This window comes from Alligator mississippiensis, chromosome 1 (assembly GCF_030867095.1).
Source record: "Alligator mississippiensis isolate rAllMis1 chromosome 1, rAllMis1, whole genome shotgun sequence".
Classification (NCBI taxonomy): domain Eukaryota; kingdom Metazoa; phylum Chordata; order Crocodylia; family Alligatoridae; genus Alligator; species Alligator mississippiensis.
This window is the reverse complement of record NC_081824.1, coordinates 162,571,906-162,588,309: the sequence shown is the minus strand read 5'-3', so window position 1 is coordinate 162,588,309 and position 16,404 is coordinate 162,571,906. Positions and strand designations below refer to the sequence as shown.

Here is a 16,404-nt window from a genome sequence, read left to right as displayed (position 1 = left end):
CTACCACCAAATCCCTTTCTCCTTGCCCCCCATGTAGCCTAACCCACAATCCTTCTACTTTCTCATCCTTGGATTCTGTCTTGATGAGGGTTGATGTATATTGCTCACTGACATAGAGCGCAACCCCTCCCCCTTTCTTCCCCACCCTGTCCTTTCTGTACAATCTATAGCCCTCAATATGAACTGCCCAGTCGTGGGACGAATCCTAAAAGGTTTCTGTTAGCCCCACTAAGTCATAGGTGTTTAGTGCAAGCAGGACATATACATCTCCCCTACACTAGTTTCAGGAATGACTGCAGTGTAGATGTACCCATCAACTGAATTGGGTTTTTGCCTTCAAACAAAAAGAGAATGTGTTGTGCCTGCAAACTTTTCAAGGTACTTTCAGCTACCATGATAGTCTCTTAGGATCTGTGGTGGGCCAGTAAGGGGTGCTTCTATGCTGAGTGACTCACCACACTGCGCCTGACCATCTTCCAGGCTCTGAGTGCCTCCCTGGGGGTGCCTCACGTCTGGCCGACCCCCTTCCTGGAGCATACCTGCTAGCCTGGGGGTAGAGCTGCCACTACCCAGAGATGGGCTTGATTCTGGCATTGTGCTTCCTGGGAAACACAGGCCTAGTAGCCCTTGGGGGTACTTGATTCACTTCAAGAACTTGGGGTGCTTCCCTCAGTCCGAAGCACAAGTAGCAGTCTCCCTTAGTTAGCTGAACCAAGGGGACCCCGAGGCATAATCTAGACCCACTCCCAAGAAGTCTCCCACGCTAGGTACAAAGGAGAACTTTATTGGTTATGAGGAGTAGTGTTGGAATAGGGTACAGAGTTGAGTAGTATCAGAGAAATCCCATAGAGCAAACAGGGTGGCTGGAGTAGCCTTTGATCACACATCTGAGTTACTGCAAGCTATATATCTAGTTAGGTATCAGGCAGCTTACTCACGAGTATCATCCAGAGGCAGGTGGAGATTCCCTCTGGAGGCAGGCAGTTCCTTGATCATGAGTTTTGAGAGAGAGCAAATTTCAGACGCTCCAGCTCTTCTCTCTCTCTGAGTCTTCCTCATGGCTGCTGCCCCTTCCTCCTGGGCAGTCCTTAACTTATAGCCCTTATGACCTCATTTACTTGGTCCAATGGAGGCCAGCACCTGTTGGCTGTCAGCCAACCAATTTGAAATGCATCACTGGTTGCTGGGTAGACTGGCAGTCTCTAGCCCAACAGGGAGCCCAAGCCCCTCACCCAGGTATGTGATGTCAGTCACGTAGGCAGAGGGACCAGGTTTCCCCCCTCCCTCAGGAATGTATCCAGCTCAGGTTACCTAAAGAGATAGGGTAAGGTGTGTACCCTCTGCAGGGCCCATCTTAACCACATTGTCACAGAACAGAGTTTTTGGGGAGAAACACAGGTGGCCTTCTGCCACAGGATCAACTTCAGTGAGAACCAGTTCTTCTATGGCAGTGGTCTCCAACCTTTTTAAGGTGAAGATCACTCTTTGAAGTAAAGGGCAATCCAGGATTTCCAGCCCCTACCCCCTCTGCCCACACCCAGCAGGTCAGTTGGGACGGGGGCAGATTGAGGCCCCATAGTGAGGGAGGGAGTGGGGCAGGGGTGAATGGGACCCCGGCTGGGCCAGGGGGAGGGTTGGAGCCCAGGCGGCTTGTTCAGGTGCATGGGGGACTCCCGCTGAGGCACATGCCCTTCTCCTTTATTTATTTATTTATTTATTTATTTTTCCCAGGAATGGTACTAATGAAAATATTAATGACTGGTCCCCAAACTACTTCTGGAGGATGCCACCATTTATCTTTCTCCAGCTCTTTTAGGACAACTGTCATTTCCTCCTTAGTTAACTCCTTACCTATGTAGCAGGCTTACCTTTCGGAGCTTGGGTTGAGTCCCAGGCTTGAGAGTCTGCTGTTTGATTGGTGGAGCCCACCCACCAAAAAGGAGGCAGCAAGAGGAGTGAAGTCACGCCCCTTTTCTGAAGGGAGGGAGAGAGGAGCTCCACAGACTTGATTGTAGACTGCAACACTGTCAGGTCCAGAAGACTTCACTGACGGAGCCCTGAATGGTATATAAAGAGCCATGTGCCTAGCACAAGGGGAGATGTGCTGAGGGACTTAAGAGTAAAGCAAGAAAAGCTGGGAAGCTACAAGCGGTGGCTCAAGCCTGCCACCTCAGAGGGCCAGTGGAAGGGAGGGGCTATCACCAAAGAGGAGTATACCTCCCTGCTCGGGTCTGTAGGGGGTTTGTTAGGAAAGCTAAGGCTGATACGGAACTAGGGCTAGCATCAAGGATCAAGGATAACAAGAAGTGCTTTTTTAAATACATAGGGAGAATGAAGAAGGCCCTGGGTAATGTGGGGCCCCTGCAGGATATGCTTGGCAATCTGGTGGTTGCACCAGAGGAGAAAGCAGACCTCTTTAACTATTTCTTTGCCTCTATTTTCTTGTGCAGGGACCGGGACTCCCCTACTGAGATTCAGGACGGACTTGGGAGAAACTCCACCAAGCCTAGGGTCAGGGAGAAATGGGTTAGAGGGGCTGGATGTGTTCAAATCAGTAGGTCCAGATGCTCTCCACCCCAGGGTGTTGAGGGAATTGGCAGGGGTTATCGCGGGGCCCCTGGCACAGCTTTATGAGTCAGGTGCCAGATGACTGGAAGAGGGCCAATGTGGTCCCCATCTTTAAAAAGGGGAAGAGGGAGGACCCGGGCAACTATAGGCCCGTTAGTCTTACTTCAATCCTGGGGAAACCCTTTGAGAAGATTATCAAGTAGCACATCTGTGATGGGCCAGCAGGGGGGATGATGCTCAAGGGCAACCAGCATGGTTTCATTAGGGGCAGTTCCTGTCAGACCAACCTGATTGCATTCTACAATCAGGTCACAAAATCACTGGACACAGGTGTTGTGGTGGATGTAGTCTTTCTGGACTTCAAGTAGGCCTTTGACACTGTCTCCCACCCCATTCTCATTAAAAAGCTAGATGACTGTGGCATTGATGCCAACACAGTCAGATGGATTGCAAATTGGCTGAGGGGTCGTACTCAGAGGATGGTGGTGGACGGGTCATATTCAACCTGGAGCGATGTGGGCAGTGGGGTCCCCCAGGGCTCGGTCCTTGGGCCTGCACTTTTCAGTTTCTTTATTAGCAACTTGGATGACGGGGTGAAGAGCAGCCTGTTAAATTCGCAGATGACACCAAGATTTAGGGTGAGGTGGACACACTGGAAGGGAAGGACAGATTACAGCAGGACCTGGACAGGTTACAGGGGTGGGCAAATTAAAATAGTATGGGATTCAATACTGACAAGTGCAGGGTGCTGCCCTTGGGCAGTAGGAACCAGCAGCATACCTGTAGGCTGGGGAACTCCCTTCTCGAAAGCACGTTGGCAGAAAGAGATCTTGGAGTCATTACTGACAGCAGGGCAGACCCTATGAGGAGAGGCTATGGGACCTTAACCTGTTCAGCCTTCGCAAGAGAAGGCTGAGGGGGGACCTGGTGGCTGTCTATAAACTTACTAGGGGGGACCAGTGGGGTTTGGGAGAGACCTTGTTCCCCCGAGCGCCTCCTGGAGTAACAAGGAATAATGGCCATAAGTTGCTAGAGAATAGGTTTAGACTAGATATCCGAAGGCACTACTTCACAGTCAGGACGGCTAGGATCTGGAACCAACTTCTACTGGAAGTGGTGCTGGCTCCTACCCTGGGGGTCTTTAAGAGGAGGCTTGATGTTTATGTGGCTGGGGTAATTTTAGCCCAGTTTTCTCTCCTGCCCAGGGCAAGGGGTCAGACTAGAAGGTCTACAAGGTTCCTTCCAACCCTACATCTATGAATCTATGAAACATGAGTCACTGGGTCCTTGGGTCCCACAGGAGAAAACGTTTGAGGCGAGTAAACCCCAGGGAAGGGGCTGAGTGAGCAGTCTCTTCCCCCCTGCCCCCACAAGGGACCCCACTGAAAGAAAGACTGTATCTTGCCATGGGTCAAGGATTATATTAAGGAATAGATGTTTATGTCTGCACCTTATAGTTTGTAATTGAAATGTTGTATTGTGTTGATACTGCTGAAATTGTTTTATTGGGATGGGTAAATAGTGTTATCATAGGACAGAGTAATTTCTGAAAAGCATCCTATTGGTTTCTTTGATTGCTAGGTCCCCTAACTGGGTAGGGGTCCACTGATGCCTATCTTCCTGCATTAAAGAAAGAGGGACTGTTCCTTTCATAGATTCATAGATGCTAGGGTCGGAAGGGACCTCAATAGATCATCGAGTCCGACCCCTGCATAAGCAGGAAAGAGTGCTGGGTCTAGATGACCCCAGCTAGATACTCATCTAACCTCCTCTTGAAGACCCCCAGGGTAGGGGAGAGCACCACCTCCCTTGGGAGCCCGTTCCAGACCTTGGCCACTCGAACTGTGAAGAAGTTCTTCCTAATGTCCAATCTAAATCTGCTCTCTGCTAGCTTGTGGCCATTGTTTCTTGTAACCCCCGGGGGCGCCTTGGTGAATAAATACTCACCAATTCCCTTCTGTGCCCCCGTGATGAACTTATAGGCAGCCACAAGGTCGCCTCTCAACCTTCTCTTGCGGAGGCTGAAAAGGTCCAGTTTCTCTAGTCTCTCCTCGTAGGGCTTGGTCTGCAGGCCCTTGACCATACGAGTTGCCCTTCTCTGGACCCTCTCCAGGTTATCCGCATCCTTCTTGAAGTGTGGCGCCCAGAATTGCACGCAATACTCCAACTGCGGTCTGACCAGCGCCCTATAGAGGGGAAGTATCACCTCCCTGGACCTATTCGTCATGTATCTGCTGATGCACGATAAAGTGCCATTGGCTTTTCTGATGGCTTCGTCACACTGCCGGCTCATGTTCATCTTGGAGTCCACTAGGACTCCAAGATCCCTTTCCACCTCTGTGCCACCCAGCAGGTCATTCCCTAGGCTGTAGGTGTGCTGGACATTTTTCCTCCCTAGGTGCAGCACTTTGCATTTCTCCTTGTTGAACTGCATCCTGTTGTTTTCTGCCCACTTGTCCAGCCTATCCAGGTCTGCCTGCAGCTGTTCCCTGCCGTCCGGCCTGTCCACTTCTCCCCATAGCTTTGTGTCATCTGCAAACTTGGACAGAGTACATTTGACTCCCTCGTCCAAGTCACTGATGAAGACATTAAAGAGTATCGGTCCAAGGACCGAGCCCTGCGGGACCCCACTGCCCACACCCTTCCAGGTCGAGACCGACCCATCCACCACGACTCTCTGGGTGCGACACTCTAGCCAATTCGCCACCCACCGGACTGTGCAGTCATCCACATCACAGCCTCTTAACTTGTTCACCAGTATGGGGTGGGATACCGTATCAAAGGCCTTCCTGAAGTCTAAGTATACGACATCCACCCCTCCTCCTGTGTCCAGGCGTTTCGTAACCTGGTCATAGAAAGAGACTAGGTTGGTCAGGCACGATCTGCCCGCCACAAACCCATGCTGGTTTCTCCTCAGCATAATTTGCCCTGCTGGGCTCTCACAAATGTGAGCCTTGATAATTTTTTCAAAGACTTTACCAAGGATGGAGGTGAGACTGACTGGCCTATAGTTGCCCGGGTCCTCCTTCCTCCCCTTTTTGAAAATGGGGACCACGTTAGCCCTTTTCCAGTCCTCTGGGACTTGGCCCGTGCGCCACGAGCGTTCGAATATTCCTGCCAGTGGCTGTGCAATGATGTCGGCCAGTGCCTTCAGCACCCTCGGATGGAGCTCATCCGGGCCTGCAGATTTAAAGGCATCCAGTTCTTCCAAATGACTCTGCACCACCTCAGGATCTACGTATGGAAGTCTGGCGCCTTGCTGCTGCCTCTCTACAACCCCAGTGAGAGACTTGTCGTGCCCCTCGCTTAGGAACACTGAGGCAAAGAACTCATTGAGGAGTTCAGCCTTGTCCCCCCTATCTGTCACCAATTGTTTCTGCCCATTTAGCAGTGGTCCTATTCCTCCCTGGGCCTTCCTTTTACTCCCAATATATCTAAAAAACAATTTCTTGTTGTCTTTTACTTGGGTTGCCATCCTCAGCTCCATGGTAGCTTTGGCCCGCCTAACTGCCTCCCTACAAGCACGAGCAGAGGAGGTATATTCATCTTTAGTGATCTCACCCTGTTTCCACTTTTTGTGCTCCCCTTTTGGCCCTTAGGCTGCCCTGGATTTCTCTGGTCAGCCATGGAAGCCTTTTGGCCCCTTTCCCTTTTTTGCCTCGCTCAGGGATTGTCTTGCTTTGTGCCCGTAGGATCATTTCCTTTAGGCACAGCCACCCTTCTTGGGCTCCCATCCCATCAAAACTCCTACTCTGCAGTGCTTCCTTGACTAATCGCCTGAGTGCATTGAGATCTGCTTTCCTAAAGTCTAGCACTTTCACCCTACTAGTTACCTTACCCACTCGCCGTCTTATGTTGAATTCTATTATAAGGTGATCACTGTCTCCTAAATGGCTACCGATCTGGAGGTCCCCTATCATGTCATCTCCTGTTGCCAATACCAGATCCAGTATGGCATTCCCCCTAGTGGGACCATGCACCTCCTGTGTCAGGTGGAGGTCCTGTACACAGGTTAGAAACCTGCGTGAGCGATGGGACTTTGCTGTCTGCGTCTCCCAGCAGATGTCTGGGTAGTTTAGGTCCCCCATGACTACCGCCTCTTTAGCTTTTATGGTCTCCGAGAGTTGCCTCAGGAGCCCCGCATCTATTTCTTCCCCTTGGTGTGGGGGTCTGTAGCAGACCCCTACCACCAAATCCCTTTCTCCTTGCCCCCCATGTAGCCTAACCCACAATCCTTCTACTTCCTCAACCTCGGATTCTGTCTTGATGAGGGTTGATGTATATTGCTCACTGACATAAAGTGCAACCCCCCCCCCCCCCCCCGTTTCTTCCCCGACCTGTCCTTTCTATACAATCTATAGCCCTCATTATGTACTGCCCAGTCATGGGATGAATCCCACCAGGTCTCTGTTAGCCCCACTAAGTCATAGGTGTTTAGTGCAAGCAGGAGCGCTAATTCATCCTGCTTGTTCCCCATGCTCCTAGCATTAGTATATAGGCACTTGAGCCCTGCGACTGGTGCCTTTGCTGCCCCCCCGCTCCGAGTCCCAAGTGGCCTATTGTTTCTTACCTTCTTGTTTCTTACCTGTTCTGTAGTGCTGGTCTCCCCATGGCTTTCAGGTTCCCAATGTTCTCCTTCTTCAGGCTGGGCTGTCCTTGTGGGTGCCACATGGTTTGGTGGTCCACAGCTTCCCCTGCCCTCGTACTCCCCTCCCCCCGACGAGCCTAGTTTAAAGCCCGCCGGAGGAGATCTGCCAACCTAGTAGAAAACACACGCTTACCTTTGGGGGACAGGTGAAGCCCATCCCAGCTGAGCATGTCCCTCGTCGTGATGTGGGGTAAAATCACATCTCCCCTGTTACACTTTGCATGACCCTTTAATTGAGTACAGGTTCCCCACTGTGGGGTGGTGAAGCTGTGGGTTTATTGTTTATATATTGTTTTTCCTGAAGATCGTGGTTGGAAGTGATTTTTTTCCCACAGTGTTATTTAGGGTTTGACGTTGGTTATTGGTTAATGGTCACTGTGTAAATATATGTATATGATATTTAGTTTTATGTTTATGTATATTATATGTTAATAAATATTGTAAGTAGTTAAGAGCCTGTCTAGAGTCTAACTCTATGGAGGAAGGAGGGAACCACATGTCAGTGATGGTGATCCCTCCCACAGCACCTTCACTTCTCTCCCCTCCTTTGTGATTGGGATCAGGGCACACCCTTGGGTGTACCCGGGCTACACCTGCTTTACAATTGCTGCAGTTATTTCCCTCTTCTCTGCTTTAATAATTCCCATGGTAGTACTATGTCAACTGCCATGCTAAACTCCAGCCAGATTACATGTAATGCTTTTCCAAAAATCAGTCATCTTCTCAAAGAATATCAGGTTAGTTTGGAATGATCTACCTTTGGTAAATCCATGTTGCATTTTGTCCCTCTTTCTATTTATATTGCCATTAGTTTTTCCTTAAAAATTTATTCTAAAACCCTGCACACACTCACTGATAGTTGCACAAATCACTTTCTCTTTCCCCCATCCTTTCTTAAATATAGGTTCTACATATGATTTTTTTTCCCACTGTCTGTGTCAGGTAGGGAAGTACTATCATTTTACAGAGGGAGAACATATGTGTAGAGAGAGTAAGTGATTTGTTCAAGGTCACACGAGGAATACATGGCAGATCATGGAACTGAAGTCAGATTTCCCAAATACTAGCCAACCACCTAACTGCTATACCATCCATCTTTTCTATGATTATTGCCTTGTGGATGTTCATTTTTATAGAGAATGAAAAAATGTCAGGTACCTGCTGAGGCACCCACTGAAGTCACTGAGAGCTGGGTCACACTCCAGACATCTAACTAAATACAAAACCATCAAAAATAACAAGGAAAAGACCAAGCACAACAATAGTAAATCAAGAATGAGTGTGTAGAATGATATTAGTAACATTGACTGCTGTGAACAAAACCAGAGAAGACAGGACATGGAAAAGATACTGTCAAACACATGACAAACTACATCTGAAGACAAATAACTAGACTTTATAACCCAAAACAGGAATTACAGCTGATTTGATCTGGTAGTTGATTATACGTGATTATTTTCTCCATTAAGTAAAAATGGAAGCCAAAATACGTTTAAAAAAAAATTACTGGGTTCTATTTTCTTGACAGCTGAGTGTTTCCATGACTTGAATAATCTTTAATCTCTGAACTCTACAGTATTATCTGAAGGAGAAATCTCAGTGTGCATCCAGCTCATTTTATAAGCAAGGAACGTTCCAAACTGGAGTCAGAAGGTGAGGAACTGAGGACTCAGGCTGGGAGAGGGGAAAAAAAGCCATCGTCTGTTTTTTTTTTCCAGTTTGCTTCAGTGAGAAAAGTATTAGGTCAGTTAGGGGAGATCTTGAAGTTCCTACCTTACATATCCATACTTGAGTTGGTGGTTTCTTACATCAGGGAACATCAATACTCCTAGATCTGTGTATATCACATTCTTGTGGCTCTTAGGCATTGTCTTTAATATTCTTTTGGGAACTCTCCCACAATTAACCAAACACAGCCCTTGGTTGTAGTTCCACTAGTCGTGGCAGTGATAGGAGAGCAGGGATAGGCAAAAAAGCGGACAGTTGTAGGCTTTGTGTTATCTAGGTTTCATAGATTTCATAGACATTAGGGCTGGAAGGGACCTCGGAAGATCATCGAGTCCAGCCCCCTGCCCCAGGAGCAGGAAGTCAGCAGGGATCATAGGATCCCAGCAAGATAAAACATCCAGATTTCTCTTGAAGGCGTTCAAAGTAGGTACTTGAACCACCTCTGGCGGCAGGCTATTCCAGACCTTGGGGGCTCGGACAGTAGTTCCATGATATCACATCACAGGCCTGAATTACATAACCTCTCTAGTACAATTTCTCCATTTGTAAAAACATGGATAGCTCCTGACCTGCACCACAGTGACTAAGAGGATTAAACATATAGATTTCTGTATAGCACTTGAAGATGACCCCTGCTAAATAATGCATTTAAACTCTACAGAATCCATACTGTATGCATTTTCCCCTGCTATCCAAGGCACATATTTTGGCAATATGGTAGGATTGATGAAGATTTGCTAGAAAGTTTTGGCTGTTAATTATTTGTTGAAATTGACACTCAATGTGTGGGGCACTTTGTCATTCACAATAGAGTGCATGGCATCTACTCCAGAGGACCCACTGACTCAAAGAACTGCAAAAGAGGTTTGTTCTATGTAGGGTTTGTTCAGAGGGTGGTAAAAACAACATTGGTGTCCTTTTGATGCAACTGGCTGTTACTTTGGAGCTCTCACAGTGGAGAGAGAGCTAAAACAATAATAAAAAACCTATCTTGCTTAGCACAGTCTGTGACATGGATCCAAGGGTGAAGACAAAAAGCTTCAGAGCTGTGAGCAAAGTGTAGGCAATCTACTGTATTTAAAGAATCTGAAATGTATGAATTTAAAAAGAGATTTAAAGAAACACAAGTCCTGTTTTTGCTCCTTCACTACACATTTGACAGATAGTTCGTTACCCCACTTTTTGGACTCTGTGATTTTCAGGATTCTATGGATAAAACCCTCCAGCTCCCACCCTGTTTGCTTATTGTCTTGTGAGGCGCACAAGATGGAATTACATTAGGAACCTTTCCTCCAAGTGCCTCAGATTAAGCTTGTTTTACCCTTTGGTATAAAAGTTCCTTTAGCTAAGAAACAAAACAACCCCCCCTAAAAAAAAACCAGACAAAACCCCCTGATGCCTCTTGCCTATATCTCTTGCCATCTGATCAAGATAGGTTGCCCCTGAACAAGAAAACTAACCCAGAATGGAGACCTGCCACTAAGCCTGGCATATTAGCAAAAATCTGCACTTCATCAGAGCAAACCAGTCGATTGAGGAAAATTCTTGTTGATGGGCTGGGTTAGTGGAAATGGAGAGATCTGGTGGAAAATACACTGGATTGGAAGCAGGAGGCTGACTTTCCCAGCTTTGCCACTGACTACCAGTGTGGTCTTAGACTAATCACTTAAAGCCCTTTGTGCCTTCCCCAACCGTTAGATGGGGATGATAGTGGATCTGGGTAGTTAGGAACTGTGGTTGAGAAATGCTATACTAACCTTCAGGGCATTCGCCACAGCTTACTTGTAATTTGCAGGCCTTGGTAGAAAGTGAAGGTACCATGGGATGGGGCACTAAAATGTTGCTGAATCAATTGAGGCTAATCTTGTTAAGGGTTCAAGCCTGCCTGCAGGACATCTAATGCCATATGAAAGAAAAGATGGGCCATGCCAAGCTTTGAGATGGGTATCTCTTCATCGTTGTTATAAAACCAATAAATATTTTGAGCTTGTTAAGTTACACACAAAGAACAGCTGCTACACAGCTGTGTTTTCTATTACAGTTGTATAAGGATAATGGCTTTTTCAACACCTGCTTGCAGGAGTCCTAACATCCTTTGGGGAGCAGGTATTGCTAGGCATTGTTGGTGCAGGCTGCCAAGTGGGAAACTTTGGGAACTGGAGTCTTCTGCAGACAGGAGTACTAACACTTCATTTCTTTCTAGTCCTGCCATGCTATGGGGTGCCCAAATGTTTCAGCCCTGGGCACTCTATAACATGCAATGCATGAGCTAAGGTGGCAGCTTCTTTTCAATGGTATCATTGCTTGTGAGAGTTGCTTGTTTCTATTATCTACTGAGGCAAAACCCATTGCTTCCACAACTACAAACGGCTTTGGTGCTCCTGCTCACATCTGAAACTGCCAAAAATTCTGCCATTGATATCATGGGGAAACACCAGACCCCAATATTACATGGGGAGATTTAATTTTGCCTCTCACGTTGCAACACTCTTACTAACTTTTTAAAACCCTCTATATTATTGAAGATTGCTTGCTTGATTGCTTCTTCAAAGTATACAAATTGATTGGACTCATTGTCAACTTCACAAAAACCAAGATACTTTACCAACTCACTCCAAACCAACTAGAGGCTCCTTTACACATTACAATTAAAGGGAAATCCCTGGAGAATGTTGAGCATTTTCATTACCTGGAGAGCTGCATTTCCCAAAAAGTAAACATAGACAACAATATGCAACACCAGATAAAAATCATAGAATATAGAAAATTAGGGTTGAAAGGGACCTCAGGAGTTCATCTTGTCCAACCCCCTGCTCAAAGCAGGATTACCTCCAACTATATCATCCCACCCAAGGCTTTGTCTAGCCAGATCTTAAAAACTGCCAAGGACTGAGAATTCACAACTTCCATGGGTAGACTGTTCCATGCATTATTAACCCCCTTGTGAGAAAGTTATTCCTAACAGCTAACTTAAACTTCCCTCGCTGGAACTTGAGACCTTTGTTCCATGTTCTGTCATCTGCCACCACTGACAACAGTCCAGCTTCATCCTCTTTGGAACCACCCATCAGGTGGTTGAAGACTACTATTAAATCCTCCCTCAGTCTTTTCTTCTCCAGACTAAATAAGCCCAGTTTCCTCAGCCTTTTCTCAGAAGTTATGTTCCCCACCCCCTAACCATTTTTGTTGCCCTCACTGGACTCTCTCTCCCTTCTGTCCACATACTTTCTGTAGTGTGGGGCCCAAAACTGGACACTGGATTCCAGATGTGACCTCACCAATGCCAAATAGAGGGGAAGAATCACTGCCCATGATCTGCTGGCAATGCTACTACTAATGCACTGTGGAATGCCATTAGCCTTCTTCACAACAAGGCCGCACTGTTGTCTCATATTCAGTTTATTGTCCACTGTAACCCCCAAGTCCTTTTCTGTAGAGCTGCTGCTTAGCAAGTGGGTCCCCAGCCTGTGCCAGTACATGGGATTGTTCCATCCTAAATGCAGGACTTTGCACTTCTCCTTATTGAACCTCATAAGATTTTTTTTGGTCCAATCCTCTAATTTGTTGAGGTCTCTCTGAATCCTAGCCTTACCCTTCATGGCATTTACTACTCCCCCAAGCTTGGTGTCATCTGCAAACTTGCTGAGGGTGCACTCCATCCCATCTTCCAGGTCACTGATGAAGATATTGAATAAAATGGGCCCTAGGACTGACCCTTGGGACACTCCACTTGATACTGGCTGCCAACTAGACATCAAGCCATGATTACTACCCTTTGAGCCCAACGATACAGACAGTTTTCTATCCACCTTACAGTCCTTTCATCCAACCTGTACTTTCTTAGCTTACTTGAAAGATTCTTGTGGGAGGCCATATCAAAGGTAATGGCCAGCAGTTTTACATCACATTGGCCAACTCCCTCAGCACCCTTGGGTGCATCGTATCCAGCCCCATGCATTTGTACACCTTCATCTTTTCTAAATAGTCCCTAACCTGCTCTTTCACTGTTGGCTGTTCACCTTCTCCCCAAACTGTGCTGCCAGGTGCAGTAGTCTGGGATCTGACTTTACCTGTGAAAAATTAGATGAAAAAGGCATTGAGTACTTTAGCCTTTTCTGCATCATCTGTAACTAGGTTGTCTTCTCCATTCAGTAGGGGACCCACACTTTCCCTGATCTTCCTCTTGTTGCTAACATACTTGTAGAAACTCTTCTTGTTACCCTCCTTGGCCCTTGCTAGCTGCAACTCCAGTAGTGCTTTGGCCTTCCTGATATCATCCCTACATGCCCAAGCAATATCCTTACACTTCTCCCTAGGTGTTTGTCCAAGTTTCCACTTTTTGTAAGCTTTTTTTTGTGTTTAGCTCATGAAGAGTTCCTCGCTAAGCCAAACTGGTCTTATACCATACTTTCTAGTCTTCCTGTGCATAGGAATGGTTCATTCCTGTGCTCTCAGTAAGGTTTCTTTAAAATACAGCCAACTCTCCTGGATTCCTTTCCTCCATCGACTTGCCTGCCAGGGGATCCTGCCCATCAGTTATCAGAGTGAGTCAAAGTCTGCTTTTCTGAAGTCCAGGATCCTTTCTCCGCTGCTCTCTTTTCCTCAGGATCCTGAACTCAATCATCTCATGGTCACTGCCGTCCAAGTTGCCATCCATATCTACATTGCCCACCAATTCTTCCATGTTCATGAGCACCAGGTCAAGAAGATCATCACCCCTCATTGGCCTCTCCAACACTTGCATCAGGAAGTTATCCCCAGCTCTCTCCAAAAGTTTGCCTGTTCACTGCTATATTGTCCTCCCAGCAGATGTCAGGGAGATTGAAGTCCCACATGAGAACCAGGGCCTGTCATCGGGAAACTTCCATTAACTGTTTGAAGAAAGCCTTAATCACCTCATCCTCCTGGTCTGGTGGAGCAGACACCCACCACAACATTACTCTTGTTGCTCTCCCCTTTGACCCTAACCCAGAGACTTCCAACAGGCCTGTTTCCAGTTTCATACTGGAGCTCTGAGCAATCGTACAGCTCTTTTACATAAAGCACAACTCCTCCTCTTCTTCTTCCCTGCCCATCCTTCCTGAACAGTTTGCATCCATCCATGACAATACTCCAGACATGCGAGCTATCCCACCAAGTCTCTAATTCCAATCACATCATAGTTCCATGACTGTGTGAGGACTTCCAGTTCTTTCTGCTGTTTCCCAGGCTCCGTGTGTTTGTGTACAGACACCTGAGATAACTAGCTGATTGCCCTACTTTGTCAAGAAGAATGAGAGTGCTTCCCTTGTTGCCTGTGCTTCCTCCAGGTCACCCACTTCTCCACTTATCTCAGGACTTTGGTCTCCATCCCCAGGCAAACCTAATTTAAAGTCCCCCTTATTAGATTAGCGAGCCTGTCTGCAAAGATGCTTTTCCCTCCCTGTCAGGTGGAGCCGATCTCTTCCTAGCAATCCTTCTTGGAATAACATCCCATGGTTGAAGAAGCCAAAGCCCTGCTAGTGACCCCATCTGGGCAGCCACGGACTGATTTTCAGGATGCATCCACTCCTTCCCGGGCTCTTCCCCTTTACCAAAAGGATTGAGGAGAATGCCACCTGAGCCCCTGTCCCCTTCACTTTGCACCCAGAGCTCTGTAGTAATTTTTGATCTGCTCAGGTTCACTACTAGCAGTATCATTGGCACCCACATGGATAAGCAGCCTGAGGGCTAGATGGGTTTTGGTAATCCTTCTGTGGTATCTTGGATCTGGGCTCCGGGCAAACAGCAGACTTCCTGAGACAACAGTTCAGGCTGGCAGATGGATATCTCCATCCCCCACAGAAGCAGGCCAGGCAGGAGTGGGAGCGGGGTTATGCAATTAATGGAACAAGGAGGGAGGGAGGTGGAGTGATTCCCAGAGGTCGGGGAAATGTGGGTGGGGTTATGCAAATGAAGGAATGAGAGGCAGGGAAAGGAATGGCGGGGTAGGATTGGAGGTGGGGTTATACAAGTGAAGGATTGGGGCTATGGAAAGGAGATGGGGTTATGCAAAATAACAGGGAATGGAATGGAAGTGGCAGGGAGGAGGGTTAGGGTTAGGGTGCCTCCATCCTGCCCCCCGCTCCTCCCCTCCCCCTGCTCTTCTCCCTTTGCCTTCCTCCCTAGGCTCCAAGACTGCAGGGCTTCCCAGGTGCTTTCCTCCTTGCCAGTAAGTTTGGGTTTCTTTATTTTATTTTTGCAGCAAGCCCGGGGATGGCCCAAAATCACAGCTTAATCACCCTGATTAAGCCCAGAGAAGCTATTAATCCATGTTTAATATCATGTGGATTAATGGCTTAATCAGGGTAATTAAACTGCAGTTTCAGGCCATGTGGCAATCTTGGGCGGGGTGAAACTGCTGGGGCCTCTCAGCCAATCAAAAGTGTGGGGAGGCCCTACTGCACTCATGAATATTGTAGCTGGCCCTGCAATCTGCTTGCAGAACCAGCTGGCTGCCTCCTTGAGTGCAGTAGGCCCCTATCTATAAAGGTGGCTATTCTTTTAATTCCACAAAGATTTTTGTTCAGTAGGTGAATATGGCCCTTTCTGATCTCTTAACACTGGCACTTGATAGTCCCCTCTTGCCTTTCCACAGTGACTTCATCCCTTTCTCTCTCTCTCTAGTTTCCTTGTGTCATTTTCAGTTTCCCTCATTTCAGAGGCCTTCAGAAACCTCTTGCTTGTAAAAAGCAAAGCTAGGAAATAATCTGTTGTTTCTGAAACAGCAATGTATTATACAAGCAACTATAAATGCTGACCCTTGAGAAAAAAGAGCCATTTAATTTGCACAATGTTAAAAGCAAAGATTTTCTTGGAACTTGACATTTTTTAACAAATACTCTGGTTATTTTAGTGTTTGAATTAATCTCTGACAGATGGTTTTGTCCATCTGGTACCTCTGAAGAGGACAAGAATCTAGCGGATGTGGAAAATTTATTTAGAACGCTAAGCTAATTTAAAACAACCAGTCTCTTCACCCTAGGATTGCCTAATGGTGCCAAATGATGGTAGTGCATGGTAGTGTATGGCAGGTCATTTCTGATGAAGATAGCAAGGCTATGGATCCTGCTGGCTACAGAGTCTGTCAGGCCTGAGTGCCTTATCTTCCACAGCTGCAAAAGTGACTACCTTCTTGTGCCTCTTGTAAGCAGCTGTAAGGCGAACCTAAAAGTTACTACCAAGGCAATTGGACTTGCAATCTTTCCAATTTCAATACATTATGCTTTCCAATTTTGATATACTAAATATAGCAACCTCTTCTATGAGGGGAAAATTTGACTGTTCTTCAACTTAATGTTGACGACTATACATTGCTCAAGCAATCGGTGCAGGAATGCATCACCAGTGAAAGGAAACCACATGAAGTTCTTCTACAAGAAACATATATAGAGGAAACCACTGAGGTTCAGTTAATATGTAATAGGCTTCTATGGAAATAA

The 16,404-nt window shown here is 47.0% G+C and overlaps 1 long non-coding RNA gene across 2 annotated transcripts; it reads right to left on the bottom strand.

Annotated features, from left to right (window-relative positions):
- Positions 1-763: 763 nt before the first annotated feature.
- On the bottom strand, positions 764-16,133 carry LOC132244562 (uncharacterized). 2 transcript variants are annotated; one of them, XR_009456136.1, is made up of 2 exons: positions 7,154-16,133; positions 764-2,084 (listed from the first exon to the last, which is right to left on the bottom strand). It is a non-coding gene; the product is annotated as an uncharacterized LOC132244562 (long non-coding RNA). The 2 variants fall into 2 exon arrangements; XR_009456137.1 differs by having other exon boundaries at positions 764-2,057.
- Between the last annotated feature and the right edge of the window lie 271 nt (positions 16,134-16,404).